At 51.2% G+C, this 14,756-nt stretch overlaps 1 protein-coding gene across 8 annotated transcripts in view; it reads right to left on the bottom strand.

The window, feature by feature from the left end:
• Nucleotides 1-14,756, bottom strand: part of ARHGEF6 (Rac/Cdc42 guanine nucleotide exchange factor 6) — a 151,401-nt gene that overhangs the window by 100,675 nt on the left and 35,970 nt on the right. Inside the window, exon 2 of one of the 8 annotated variants that reach the window (XM_056808873.1) lies at nucleotides 7,879-7,952. The exons of 6 other annotated variants lie outside the window; for them this stretch is intronic. The gene's annotated coding sequence lies outside the window, so the exon portion shown is untranslated. Of the gene's footprint in view, nucleotides 1-2,716; nucleotides 2,844-7,878; nucleotides 7,953-14,756 lie in introns of those variants that run through there. One more of the 8 variants, XM_056808874.1, reaches the window with a different exon arrangement.

The following is a 14,756-nucleotide window of genomic DNA, read 5'->3' as shown; positions in this document are numbered from 1 at the left end:
TCCAGCAGCTCCCAGCAGCTCCAAGAGCTAGGACAAACCACCCCACCCAAGGAACAGTTCTTAATGTGTCTGCCCATAAAAGCAGAGTATTGTTTCTTTGGAGAGTGTATTGCATAAGGCTAGAAGAGCAGAAACTTGGAACTGGAAGGAGCCTCAGAGGCCATCTAGTCCAGCCCACTCATTTTACAGATGAGGAAACTGAGGCCCAGAGAAAGTAGAGTGACTTGCTCAAAGTCACACATAAGATCACAGAGCTAGAAGGGACCTCATTTTAGAGAAGAGGGCCAAGCTCAGAGAGGTTTGGGTGACCTGCCCGCCCAAGGTCACAAAGCTAATAAGCAGCAGAGGTTAGAATTTAGGTCTTCTTGATGTCTAATCCAATCTTCTCCAGTCCCATTCCCAGGTTCAACCTGGGAAGACCTTTGTAGAGGTAAGCAAAGCCCAAGGAACACTCTAGATGGTGACATAAAAACAAGTAACAGTAAATGATCAACATGACCAGTCTGGACTCCCCCAAACTGATGGTGAAGAAGCCCTTCCTAGGCGGTGAGCTTTGGGTGTGAAATGGGGCATACAACGTCAGAGAGAGTTGTGCTTAACACAGGTGGGCTCCTTGGGACATGACAGAAATATCAAAGAAAAGGCTTCACTACAACGTTTGTTTTTTGGAGAAGAAAATTGCTTTTCAAGTTTCAACCAACTGACAATTGAATTAAAAAGAGACTCTTGGAACCTGCTCTTGTGTGGCCAACTGTGCTTCCTTCCACCTTTCTCCTTATTCTCCTCCTGTACTAAATGAGTTTAAAAACCAACTCGTGTTCCCCTTTCGTCATCTGAGACAAGAGAGAGCAAATGCCCGAGCCCTCAGAAGACAAGTTCCTCTTTCCATTCTCCACCGGTGGCAGAAGCCCCTACCCACAGATTCTGAGCTGAAAAGGTGTAACTACTGCAACCCACGGCCGTTTCCCAGTAAAGATGGCTGAGACCCAGGGAAGGAAAGGTTCCCGACTCCTTGAAAGCACAGGCTTGAACCAAGGTCTTTTGCACCCCGAAGTCAAGGCCCTTTCCACTAGTTCACTCTGCTGGCCATACGTGACAAAGGCCCAGGACAGTCTGGGACGGGTTCCAAAAGGCCTGCTACCTCCTGCCTGTCTCCCATTCTAACAGGTGGGGGGAGGAGGTGAGCGGGAGAGATGAGGCTCCTTTGCCCCTCCTTACCCACAGCAATGTGTCTAGCTCATCTACTTCTAGCTGGGTTGGCATTCCAACATGGGGGATGGGAAGGGAGGGAAGGAGCTAGATGGGACACCAAGCTCAAGGGCAAAAAGAAGGGCAGAAGGGATGGCTTCCCCTATTCTCACTGAGTCAAGCTGGACTCTTTATTAATTAAGGCAATCCAAAAGAAAAAAATGTCAAACCAGAGCAATGAGAGAGAGATTTCCCACTGCAGAAGAAGGACTGGCTTTGCCAGGTATCCAATAGGGATAGGGAATATAGCAAAGGGCAATGGACTAGGAGTGGGGAGACCATGACTTGTGTCCCAGCTCCACCATCTCCTCACTGTATGACCTCAAAGGCCAGGCACTGCCGCCTCTCTGAGGAGGTTGCCCGTTTGGCTTCACAAAAGGCCAGAGGGCCAGGAAGACAAGATCTCAGGTCACCTGGGGCTCTGATGTCCTAGGGTTAAAAGCAGAGACCCTCTCACCAACAGCTCCCTGGTGCATTTAAGTACCCGCCTTCAGCAAGCCTCTCCTGACTAGGATCCTAGGATCCAGAGGTGAAAGGGACCTCCAAGGCCATCTAGAACCCTTCCTTTGATAGAAGAGGCCACTGAGGCACCAGTGAGGGGCACCAATGTGCCCAAGGTCACAGAGCTCCTAACTGGCAGGACTAGCCTATTCCGGCCTTCTACATTCTTTCTCTTCTCCAAACTCCTATGGCACCTAAGAGGCACACAAGACAATCCAGGATTTGTTCAACTGTCTTCTTGTGTATGGTGTGTATATCTTCTCTCCCTAACTGAATCTTCGGGGGTGGGGGGGAGGTTAGAGGCAGGGCAAGAGCCATCTTTTGTGTCTTCGGTTCGGTTATCTTCCCTCACCCCAGCAGTGCCTAGCAGAGTGCTGCTACCATGGAACCCTCTAAATAAATGCCTAAGGAACACCCGGTGGGGAAGCTTCTATCATTAATGAGGATCACAACCTTTCTAGGACTCAGTAACTAATTTCAGGGAGCTGCCTGAGGCATAGAAGGTGATGGGGCTAGCTGCAAATCACACACCTAGTAAATGCCAAAGGCAAAATTTGAACTCAGGAATTCCTGACTTGAAGTCTCACTTTTGCCTCTGATGATGAATGAAAATGAGTATTCCAGGTTCCAGAAACACACCTAGAATGTAATGCAGAGAGAGGTTGGTTCTACTGGTCTGGATGGGCTGGCAATCATGGTGAGAGCCCAAGAGCTCCCGGTTCTGTTAGTCCAGAGCCCACAGTGGATGCAGGACATCTGGCTCCCTCCTAGTCCCACATTAACCTCAGAGCCTGGCTTAGCCCAGGAGAGGATGGTAGCCCACAGGTTTAGGGGTAGGGACAGCAATGCCTTTCTCGGTGGCGGGGCATCATTGTCAACAGCCCCTGGATGAAGGAGAACCCCAGCCACAACCCTCTCTATAAAGCCAGAGCAGCCAAGCCCACTGGGTCCCAGCAAGGGAACTCACCCAGAGCAAGCAGGAGCCGCAGGCAGTGTCCTGGGCTGCAGCCCGTCCCAGTCACTACCTCTAGTCTTCAGGGCAACTAGAGGCTCGCTCTGAAGCTGGGGTGGTTTTTCTTTCCCCCTTTGGAGCTGGCAACCAATAGAAATGCACTGGGCAAGGAATTCTTGGGCTTCCTGCAGAGGTCTATATAGAAGCCGCTTTTCCAAAACTGGTCTGTCATTTTTAGAAGGGCCAGTCAGTGCCGAGGAGACATAATCCAAACACCCCGAGGAGGGGAGACGCGAGCTCAGATAACAAGGAGCATTGGGAATGGCATCCATCGAGTGCGCGCTCTGCCTCGCCATGCACATGCCCGAATGTACACCACACCTTCTGTAGGCTGCCTCCCGGGGACCAGCTCCAGCAGGGCTTATTACCCAGTGTCAGATATAGCAGGGGTCAAAGCTGCCACCCCAACCCAGGAAACCCAGCAGAGGCTGCTAAGCACTGGGGAAACAAGGCCCCAAAGCGACCCAAAACAGGAAAACAGCTCCTGCCCATAAGCAGCTTGCATTCCACTGGAGGAAAGAGCACAGGGGCAAAGAAATACACTGTGTACATAACCATCTGAGGACAGAGAGGGGACCAACCACTAGGGGGAGGAGGGAAGGCTTCCTGGAATAGGCAGCCATCCGGCAAGAAGAGAATGAGGGAGGAGATTTCAAGAGGCAAAGGTCAGAAAGACTTGAGTTCATATTCTGATTGGAGACACACAAGTTGGGGTACCCGAGGCGAGTCACTGAATTTCTCTGGGCATCAGATCTCCTCATCTGTAAAATGAGAGTTGGGCTCAGTAGCTCCCAGGGTCCCTCCCAGCCTGGTATCTAAGAGCCAGAATTAACGTATGTACATCAGGCATGAAGGCAGCCTGAGCAAAAGTAGAATCCCACCTGTGCTCTTGGCCTGGAGCAGAGTGTGCAAAGGGGAATAACTTGAAGGTAGAGGCCGCAGGTGAAATGGTGAGGGACGGACGGAGAGAGGGAGGGTAGGCCTGCAGGGCTGGGTTTGGCCTAACTTGTTCTCTGGCACTCTGTGTGGGGTGGGGAAGGGTGTAATGTCTGGAAGTAGCCGGGGTAAAAAAATGCAGGGTGTCAACAGAATGGCAGGAAATCAGAGAGGGGGAAAAAGACAAAGGAAGAGAGAGACAGATGGAGGAGAGGAGGGAGAGAGAGGAGGGGAAGAGAGGAAGGAGGAGAGGAAAGTCAGGGGGAGAAGAAAGGGAGGGAGGAAGGGAGGGCGAGGGAGGAGAGAGATAAAGATATTAGCTGTGTCTCTGAGCCTACATTGTGGAAGCCCCAGTCTAATCTGTCAGGGTGTAGCAAGAGCTGAAACTGGGATTAAGCATTAATAAGGGTCCCCAGTGCTGAGTTGTCATGAAGATGGCAGCATGGTAGCATTGCCAAAGTGGATATGGGGCTGATCTTGTCCTGAAGGCAAGACCTTCACCAACAAGTGTTCCCAGGCTTTATCTGCAGTCAGTCTGAGGGTGGCTTTGTGTGCCAACCCCAGATAGCCAGATAAGCAGTGGCACTGCACAGCTTAGTTTGGCTGCTCATTATCAATTCAGAGCTGGAAGGGGTCTTAGAAGTCCAATTTCCTTCCTTTTACAAATGAGAAAACTGAGGCCAAGAGAGTCCCGGTGACTGACTCAATTGCTGGCCAAAAAAGTAGGGTTTTCACTTAAGTTTGCCATGCGTGACCACTAGAAACTGCCAGACCTCAAGGCACAGTTAAGAAAAAAACAGGATGATTATTTTGTGATCGAGAAGAGGCGAGAGAACAAAGGGGAGGCAGGAAGGCCATGCAAAATGGCATCTTTAACTGAATGAAGTATGGCCCGGGGAGAGGCTGCCCAGCTTTTCCTGTTTCCAGGTTCCAAATCTGCCTTATCTCAAAAAGTGAAATTTCACCTATCTAGAACCCCCAGGAAAAGTCATTCTGGATAGCTGAAAGTCGACCCCTTTAAGCAGCAAATTGGGTTGGGTTTGGGGGGGAGGAACCATTTTTGATGATGATCTTCTTCCTAATGGAACTCAAATTCCCTCTCCTGTGACCCTGGGTTCTGATGAGGAAACACTCACTCCTCTTAGGCCCCAGCTACCACTTCCCAGACATTTATTTCTGTGTCCCCTAATCACTCCGGCCCCCTCCCGTTCCCAAAACTAGCTCTGAAACCAGGAACCAAATTCTGCACTGCCATTTCACTGTCCAAAACACTTTTGGCTGCCGCTCCTTTGGGGGGAGGGGGTCCCCTGTTAGAAGGGGAGATCATTCAGGGCCTGCCTAACTTGCTTGTATTGGTATCCCCAGCAGTTCTGGCACACAGGAAGCCCTGGAGAAATGTTTGCACATTCAGTCATTCAGCTTTCTTTAGCATATACAAATTCCCATGCCTTGTTAGGCAGACTACAGAAGGAACAGAATTGAACCTTTAGTTGACGACTTAGGGAATGTCTTCTTAATGGGGGGGGGGGGGACCCATGACTTCATTGATGTAAGAAATTATACAGAGATTGGCAACTATTCCGCAACTTTAAAAGTTGGGTGGCTCAACGGATCGAGCCAGGGCTAGAGCCAGAGGTCCTGGGTTCAAATCAGACCACAGGCACTTCCTCAATGTGTGACCCTAGGCAAAGTCATTTAATACCCATTGCCTACCCCTTACCACTCTTCTGCCTTGGAAGTACTACCCAGCAATCCTAAGATGGAAGGTAAAGGTTAAAGAAAGAAAGTTGCTTGAGTTTAAATGACTTGCCCACTACTATTATATATGCTAATTATAAATAGTAATTATCGTACTGTGCCATAATACGTGGCACCTCCATCCACTGCTCACTAAGGCACATAGTCCTTCTGCCAAATGGCACCATATTCCTGAGCCTTTTGAGTGCTCATGTTCGCCTTTGCTAGTTTTCCATTCCTTCCTCCCAGCTGAATTGTAGCTGCCTCGGACTGTCTTTGTCCACTTGACTTGGTCCCCTACCATCACCCCTTCCAGTTTCCTCCCCCCTAAATCTGCTTTTGATTAGCTCTAAGCTTAGAAACCAGTTCGCTAAGCTTGTGAGAATTATGCATAAAATAAAAGTAAATCATCTCTGAGTGAAGTACCTGAGGAACGCTCCTCAGCAAAGGATTGGGTTTCTGGAGGTCTGAAATAACAGTCAGGGCCATTGGGCTGGAGGTTCTCACTAAAGGTACTCGGGTATGTTGTACTTGGGTTAACTATCTCAAATGGAGAGCTGACCTCCCCGGACTCTCAAGGCTCTTTGTAGATCTCCGAATCCATCCAGAGAATGGAAAGGGAAGAATAATCTGGGTTAATGAAATTAGCAGATTCAATCCAGTTTCCTCCATCATTCAGTCTTCCTGGCCTCTCCACCAATTTATCAGAACAAATGTCCCCGTACTAAATATCCTAAGTGTGTTCCAGTGAAAGGTGCCCTGGCCAGGGACCCAATTCTGACTCTACTGATAGATAGTTTAGCCGTGTGACCTTGCGCAGGTCCCTAAGTTTTCGGCAGTTTCCCCAGGTGTAAACTGGAGAATCACAGGCTCTCTGAAAGGCAGGAGACCTCATCAGTCATCTGATCCAACCCCAACCTGAACAAAGATCCTCTCATACAGCAAAATGGTCATTCAACCTTGGCCTCAGGGACTTCCATAGATCAGGAACCAAGGCAGCAGCCCCAACCACTTTGGAATAGCTTGAACCGTCACTGTTTGAATACTTGAGTGCAAAGCAAGTCACTTCATTGCTGTTGGCCTCAGTCTCCTCATCTGGAAAATGGAGATAATCATAGTATCCACCTGCCAGTGGTGTTTTGAGGATAAAGTCAAATTATACTTGCAAAGCACTCTGCAAACCTTCAAGGGCTATAGAAATGCTAATTCATAACGAACATCAGGACCACCTAGGTGCTAGAACCCACAATTCCTCAAAGCAGCCCAATCCACTTTGGGCCATCTCCCATTGTTAGGAAAGTTTGTTTCTTCTATAAGGTTCAAATCAGCTTCAGTGTAACTTTCGCCCACTGATCCACTGATCCCAGTTCTGCCCTCTGGGGTCAAGCAGAACAAGGCTAATCCCTTTTCAAAGGCAGTACTGTCTGGCCTACATACTTGATGGTGATTAAATATAATAAAATAAGATAAAATATAAAGTAAGGAACCTCAAACAAAGCAGGAAGCACTCTGATAAGATAAGAGTGTGATTCCAAACCAGGGGATGGTCATGAATGGAATGTCCTTCAATGACAAAAGGTGGCTTTAGCCCCCACAGTAACATTACAAGTGGAGTCCAAGCCTCCTTCCCAGTTAGTCATCTTAACTGTTCAAGGAAGCCCGCTGAGGGAGTGAGTACAAGGGCTTATGTAAGAAAGGACTGCAGCAGTGCCTGGTGGGTAGTACAGCACTTGGTTTTAAGTTATTTCTCCTGGGGAAATATCAGAATTCAAAAACAAGGGGCGGGATCGGGCCCTCCACTGCTTTCAGGGGTGCTCCTTGCCATCAACCCCCAGATAGCATTGCATCATTTCCTTGGGCTAACTTGGGGCCTCAGTACATGTCAAAATTAGGGATCTGTGCCTGGCTGGCCAATAACTCCATTTCCAGGAAAAACCCGAGGGAGAAAGGCAATTTGGCCCATGACACTGTGGCTAAAGGAGTTGTTGGTTTTTGGAACTCTTCACAGAACCCCATGCTGAGATGGCGGTCCAGTAAAGAGACTGATGAGAGGAGAAGGCAAGGGAGTCCCCAAACTACTTGGATTTGCAGTGGGACGGCATTTAAAAACAAATGTGGGGTTGTGTGTCCTCCTACTCCGGAGTTTCTCCTCCCGTGGAATCCTTACAAAAAGCACCGCCACCCCCCCCACCCCCAACGCAAATGACCGGGAGGCGCTTCAGGCCGCTGTACTGGGGAGGCCGGACGCAATAGTTCGGATAACCTGTTGGGATCCTGAGGGGTTCGAGAAGGACCACCTGGAAGGGAGGAAGGAAGGAAAGAGGGAAGGAAGGGAGGAAGGAAGGAAGCCCAGAGGCCAGGGCCAAGAAGAAATTCACCGGAGAGGCGCAAGACACGGCGGGCAGGTGGGCAAGTGGGTCCCGCTGAGCGGAGGCATTACGTACCTGGGCCGACTGAGAGCTGAAAGGGACTTCGGGCGCTTCGGTTCAGAGAGTTGTTACAGTGTAGCGACCTCGCGCTGGAGAGAAGTCAAATGAAGATACTTTGTGCGGCCAGACTTGGTCCCAAGTTTAGCTCCTCCCTCCACTGCCCCTGATCGCAATCTCTCGCAGCGCCTGCCCCTCTGACTGGCCAGGCCAGGCCACAAATCAGCTGGCCGCCAAGCCAAAGGGGAGCTCTCGAGGGATGCTCGAGCCACTTGGACGCTGAGCACCCCTACACGCTTCCAGCACCCTCCTACCCCCCCTTGGCCCCCCCTCTCCTTCTCAGCTGAGCTGAGGCGAGCCGCCCGGATCCCGCGCGCCCGCGTCCGTCAAGTCCGGCAGGCCGGTCCCCGCGCACTCTAACTGCTGCCACCTCCGAGCCCCAGCCTCTGAGTCAGAGGGCAAGCCTGACCAGCGCGAGCTGGTGCCAAGGCTCCGGGCAGCGAGCGCTCGCCCCGGGCGGCCAAGAGGAGCTCAGTCTGGCTACCCCTCCGCACCCCGGTCCCTCAGACTTGTGTCCCGAAGGGGACGTCGGCAGCGTCGCCGGACCCCCAAGTCTCCTTCCGCCGCAGCCAAGCGAAAGAGATTCTTTCAGTTTTCTCCAGATCCCGCCAAGTCAACCGCCCCAAATGGGAGGAGAGAGAAGAAAAAGCCGCCCGCAACTTCCGACAGCGCCTCAAAGTCCTCCAGGCTGCGGAGCCGCCCCCGCGGCTCTAGCCCAGGTGGCGGCGGCTGCGGCAGCGGCAGCGGCGGAGGCAGAGGCGCACGAGGTGCCGCGCTTTGGCCGCGAAAAGCGCGCGGGCTGCGGGGCTGGGGGGCGCCGGCGCCGGCGGCCTCGCCTGCACGCTGGCCCCGGCCCCGGCTTGGGCTCCACTCCGGCGGTGCAGCGCGCAGCCCAGCGGCTGGAGCGCGGCCACGCAGGGGCGGTGCGGGGGGCCCAGCCCGGCAGAGGAGGAGAAACGACCAGCCGCAGCCTGCAACTTGTCCTTGCCCAGCTCTCGAAAAGCGCCAGCGTTTGCCCCCTCCCCGCAGCGGCCGCAGGGGCGGCAGGGTCTGAGGAGAGGGGCGCGCAAGGGCGGGAGCCCGAACCAAGCAAGTGGGCTGCTGCCAGCTGGGACCCTGACGGCGGCGGCGGCGGCGGCTGCGGCGGCGGCAGCGGGGAAGCGATGACCCGGACCTGGATCGGAGGAGTAGGAACTGGAAGTGACAGCGGCGCAGGGCAGAGCAGCAGCAGCAGCAGCAGCTTCAGCGCCGGCGGCAGCGGCAGCTTCGGCAGCGGCGGCGGCGGCAGCAGCAGCAGCAGTAGTAGCAGCAGCAGCAGCAGCAGCAGCCTTGGCAGCAGCAGCGCCAGCGGCAGAGTCAGTTTCAGCCGCAGCAGCTACGGCGCTGGCGGCAGCAGCAGCAGCAGCAGCGGCAGCGGCGGCAGCAGCAGCAGCGGCAGCGGCAGCGGCAGCAGCAGCAGCAGCAGTTTCGGCCGCAGCAGCTTCGGCGGCAGCAGCAGCCTTGGCCACAGCAGCTTCGGCGGCGGCAGGAGCCTTGGCTACAGCAGCTTCGGCGCCGGCAGGAGCCTTGGCCACAGCAGCTTCGGCAGCGGTAGCTTCGGCGTCCGCAGCAGCAGCAGCAGAAGCAGCAGCAGCAGCAGCTTCTGTGGTGGCGGCAGTGGATTCGGCGGCGGCAGCGGCTTCGGCGTCAGCGGCGGCTTCAGCGGCTTCGGCGGCAGCAGCAGCAGCAGCAGTAGCAGCAGCAGCAGCAGCAGCAGCAGAAGTTTCAGCGGCTGGGGCAGCAGCAGCAGCAGTTTCGGAGGCGAGAGTAGTAGCAGCTTCGACGGTGACGGTGGCAACCGTGGTGCTGTCAGCGGGGGAAGCAGAAGCAACAGTAGAAGCAGCAGCAGCAGCAGCAGTAGCAGTAGCAGCAGCAGCAGCAGCAGTAGCAGCAGCAGCAGCAGCAGCATCAGTAGCAGTAGCAGCAGCAGCAGCAACAGCGGCAGTAGCAGCAGCGGCAGCGTTGGCTGCGTTGGCGGCGTTGGCGGCGTTGGCGGCGGCAGCGGCAGCAGCAACAACAACAACAACGCCTTCCCCATTTTGCGCATGTTGCTGCTGCCCAATAGAGAAAACCCCCAGCCTCATTACCTTGGCTGGACCCCCTCAGAAGAGCAGCCTTAGAATAACGTCCTAACTCACAACTTAGCAGCCTGTAGAGCCCCATACTTTTTTAGGCACAGCCCCAACGGCTTCAGCTTCTGCAAAGTTATGGAAAGAAGGGGTAGGGGGGAAGCATTGAATTTGGGGAGCTGGAGATCATTTTCAGAGCAGAAACTATTCCGGTGTCTGGCTCAGAAACTCCAGTGCAATGCTTAGCATACAGTAGGTGCTTAATAAATGCTCGTTGCAATACGTTGGATTGAGTTTTCTTTCTTTTCCCTAGCCTCAGTCGTCTCAGCACCCATGAGGGATCGGTTGTCTAGTGGAAATCCTGCCTGATTTAAGTCCCCCTCCTCCCCACCCCCACCCCAATCCGCCCCAACGGGGTGGTGGGGAGAAAGTGACTAATGCAAGTGGATGGAACTAGGAATATTTACAAGGGGCTTCGGTATTCATAAATTAGAAAAGGGAAAATAGAGAGCATTTAGTCAAAGAATGCAATAGAAGACTTCCTCCTGGGCACTTAATGTTATTTGTGGAAATTCCATTAGGATTTGTTTTGCTCTAGAGCAGGTTCTTTTGAACTGGGGAGGTGGGCTTTTTTTAAGAGTATTAATTTGAAAAAATCCATTAGGGGCATGACACTTAAGGAAAGGGGAGAAAAAGAGGCACTAAGACCCTTTAGTGTTCCCATTGGCCCAAAAAATATCCTGGAGGGCAATTGCCCTTTTCTAAATTCTTTCAGGAAATGGGGAATGAAGGCAGGAACAGTAACCAACTAGGGCCCAGAAACTGCTTAATGGTTTCCCCCACCCTCTTCCCCCCCCCCAGATCATCTACTCTGCCTATATAGCTTGTGTGCATCTAGTATATTTCTCTATTCTATATTCTCTTCCATACGGACAGAAGTTTCCTGAGGCCCAGAATTGGTTTTGTCTTCCTTTTTATCCCCCGCACCTAGCACAGTGTCTGGCATACAGCAAACACTCAAAAACGCTTGATGACTGATTAGTGTACCCCCCCCCACTTAAACTTAGAGGCCCTCTTTTGGTTGGCAAAACGGGGCTTGGCTATCACATAGTAGAACAGTTGCACCATTTCCATGAAGAGTTGCCTCTCAAGTCAGCAAATCAATCCTGGCTTTGGGGTGGGCGGACGAGCATGCCCCAAGCCTACAGTAGGAACTGGGCAGATGGAATGACTCAGGGAAGCAGCTAGCTCTGGGCTGAAGCTCCACTGGAGAAAGCAGAGTCCTGTGGCTAGGAGCTCAGGTCTTTGAAATCAGAGGACCTGGGTTTAGACCCCAATTCTCACTGACTAACCAGGACAAAGCTTCACTTGAACTCCCTGGGCCTCAATTTCCTCTTCAGTAAAAGAAGGGGATTGGACTATATGGCCCCTTAGGTCCCTTCTAGCTCAAGATCTCTGACCTATGGAAAGAATGCTGATTTCTAGCCAGGAGCCCAAACTCTTGAGTCCTGACTCTTAACAAGCATCCATGTGATCATATGGGCATCACTTGTCCCTGCCATTCCCTAGTGCCTTCCTCTGTCAGATGTAGATTGGGATACTTGGAATACCCACTTTGCAGGGTTAGGGTGAGTACAGTGTTCTGCAAACCCTAAGATATAAGACCAATAGGGGCTGGCATAATTATTTTTTCTTTTCACAAAACACATTTGGCCTGAGGAAGCTGGGTAGCATAGTGGATAGAGAGCCAGGTTTGGAGTGGGGAGGACCTGTATTCAAATCCAGCCTCAGATACTGCTTAACTGTGTGACTCTGGGCAATTCACTCCAATTGCCTAACCCTTGCTCTTCTGTTTTAGAATTGTTACTTAGACAGAAAGAAAGTGTTTTTAAAAATTGGCCATTGCAAAATAAAAGGCTGTTTCCTGAGGGTCTTTTTTCTTTTAGTCTAGTCTCAATGGGCAGGGGAAAACCCCACCTGCTCCACACTGGAAAAGTGGGAGCAGCTGAAGGAACCTTGGCCTTCTGCCCTGCCCATGTTCCCCCTAGCAGACCTTCCGGCACACACACACACACACACACACACACACTCCCTTCCTCCCTCCTTGGAGCTTAAGTAGTAATCTGATCCAATACAGCCATGTTTCCTTTCAGCCCCTTAAAAGCAGATGCTATCTAGGGGTCCTCCTGATGTTACTAGAGCCGGAGGAATCTTCTCCAGAGCTGAAGGTCTTCCCTGCCTACGTATGGGATTCTGAGTAAAGAAAGGAGGTCTCCTCCCAACGGAGCTCCCTTCAGACTCAGATCCCTCTGATTTCTTGCAGGCTGCATTTTTGCCCCTCTCTAGACCCAGCCCAGTGGTCCCCATTGGCTGAAAGGGAGCACTGTACAATACAGCACTTCAGTCGTCCAGAGGTCACTTGTCCATCACCCTCAACTGGAAAAAACAAAACTGAAAACAGGAAGTAGGCAATGAGAGGTCTCTTAGCAGCCAAGACCAACTGCACCATGTCCAAGCTGAACACTCAGAGGAGGGCACCCCACACCCTCACTCTTTCAGAACCGGGTAATTTTTAGACAGAATTTCCAAAAGCTGGGTGAGTCGCTTTTCCATCCCCTAGAAGAATAGAAGGAGGGAAAGGCTGCTGGGGGCAGACACTGAAAGCAGCAAAAAATAAAAAAGTGAGCAGGGATAGAGACAAGACCTGTGCTTCTGGGGCTAGAAGGAACTCCCAGATGAGGAAACTCTCTCTTCCAGGGCAGGTCTGTACCTTCTCTGAAATGTATCATCTTAGAGAGTTGCCTGGACCACTAAGAGGTTCAAGGCCACCCAGCCAAAGGTGGGACTTAAATGTTGGTCTCCTTGGCTTCCAGGCCACTTCTATCCACTCTGGCCTCTATCATAAATTATAACACAACTAACGGGGTTTCTAAAATCACACAGAAATTCTAAAAGGCACAAAGTAGAACAATGTGGAGCCATTTAGTGCGTTAGTGTAGGGGTGAAGAATCCATGCCACCCCAGGAACTTTTTTTTTAATTAAAATTTTTTTAAATTTGAATTAATTTATTTAGTCAACTTAGAACATTATTCCTTGGGGGGGCAGCTGGGTAGCTCAGTGGATGGAGAGCCAGACCTAGAGACAGGAGGTCCTATGTTCAAATGTGGCCTCAGACACTTCCCAGCTATGTGACCCTGGGCAAGTCACTTGACCCCCATTGCCTAGCCCTTACCACTCTTCTGCCTTGGAGCCAATACACAGTATTGACTCCAAGAAGGAAGTTGAGGGTTTTTTTTTTAATTAAAAAAAAACATTATTCCTTGGCTACAATAATCAGCTCAGGAACTTCTGAGAGCCTCAATGTAATAATACAATATTGGAGACCTATGATGATCCTGAATCAGCCAAGAAGAAAAGGTTCAATTGTGTTCAGCTTCAACTCCTTAAGAAGGCAAGTGAACAGGGACAACTAAGTGTCACAATGGATAGAGCACCAGGCCTGGAGTTGGGAGGACCTGGGTTCAAATCCAGGCTTGGATACTGACTAGCTGTGTGACCCTGGGTAAATCACTTAATCCCAATTGCCTGGCCCTTGCTGTTCTGTTTTAGAACTGTTACTAAGACAGAAAGTAAAGGTGATTAAAAGAAAGAAGAGAGGGCAGCTGGGTGGCTCAGTGGATAGAGAGCCAGGCCAGGAGATAGGAGGTCCTGGGTTCCAATCTGGCCTCAGATACTTCCTAGCTTTGTGACCCTGGGCAACTCACTTAATGCTCATTGCCTAGCCCTTACTGCTCTCCTGTCTTGGAACCAATACTTAATATTGATTCTAAGACAGAAGGTAAGAGTTTTTAAAGAAGGAGAAGGAGGAAAAGGAGGAGGGGGAGGCAAAGAAACAAAAATACAGCTTAGAAAGGTTTTCATTCAAAATGGTTGACAAAAAATTGCAACTCTTAGAGGAGTAAATTCTATGGGGAAAATTCATCTGGAGTGGTTCTTTCCTATGTAATATGGAGTAAATGAGCTGTTTGCAGCTCATTTAAAGGAGAAAATACCATAACACATTCTGTTGCAGTTGAGGTCCTTGACTTTCAAATCACCATAGCCAGAAAACTCATGCATCACACCCGCACACATACTCTTTCTCTCTCTCTCTCTCTCTCTCTCTGTCTCTCTCTCTCTCTCTCTCTCTCTCTCTCTCTCTCTCTCTCTGTCTCTCTCTCTCTGTTTCTGTCTCTCTCTGTCTCTGTCTCTCTGTTTCTCTCTGTTTCTCTCCCTCTCTCTCTCTCTGTCTCTCTGTCTCTCTCTCTGTCTCTCTGTCTCTCTCATTCTCTCTCTCTGTCTCTCTCTCTGTCTCTCTGTCTCTCTCATTCTCTCTCTCTGTCTCTCTCTCTGTGTCTCTGTCTTTCTCTCTCTCTCTCTCTCGATCTCGCTCTTGCTCTCTCTGTCTGTCTGTCTGTCTCTTTCTCTCTCTCTGTCTCTGTCTCTCTCTGTCTCTGTCTCTCTGTTTCTCTCCCTCTCTCTCTCTCCCTCTCTCTCTGTCTCTCTGTCTCCCTCTCTCTGTCTCTCTCTCTGTCTCTCTGTCTCTCTCATTCTCTCTCTCTGTCTCTCTCTCTGTGTCTCTGTCTTTCTCTCTCTCTCTCTCTCTCTCGATCTCGCTCTTGCTCTCTCTGTCTGTCTGTCTGTCTCTTTCTCTCTCTCTGTCTCTGTCTCTCTCTGTCTCTGTCTCT

This window comes from Monodelphis domestica, chromosome X (genome assembly GCF_027887165.1).
Source record: "Monodelphis domestica isolate mMonDom1 chromosome X, mMonDom1.pri, whole genome shotgun sequence".
NCBI lineage: Eukaryota > Metazoa > Chordata > Mammalia > Didelphimorphia > Didelphidae > Monodelphis > Monodelphis domestica.
This window is presented reverse-complemented; position numbering and strand designations above follow the sequence as displayed.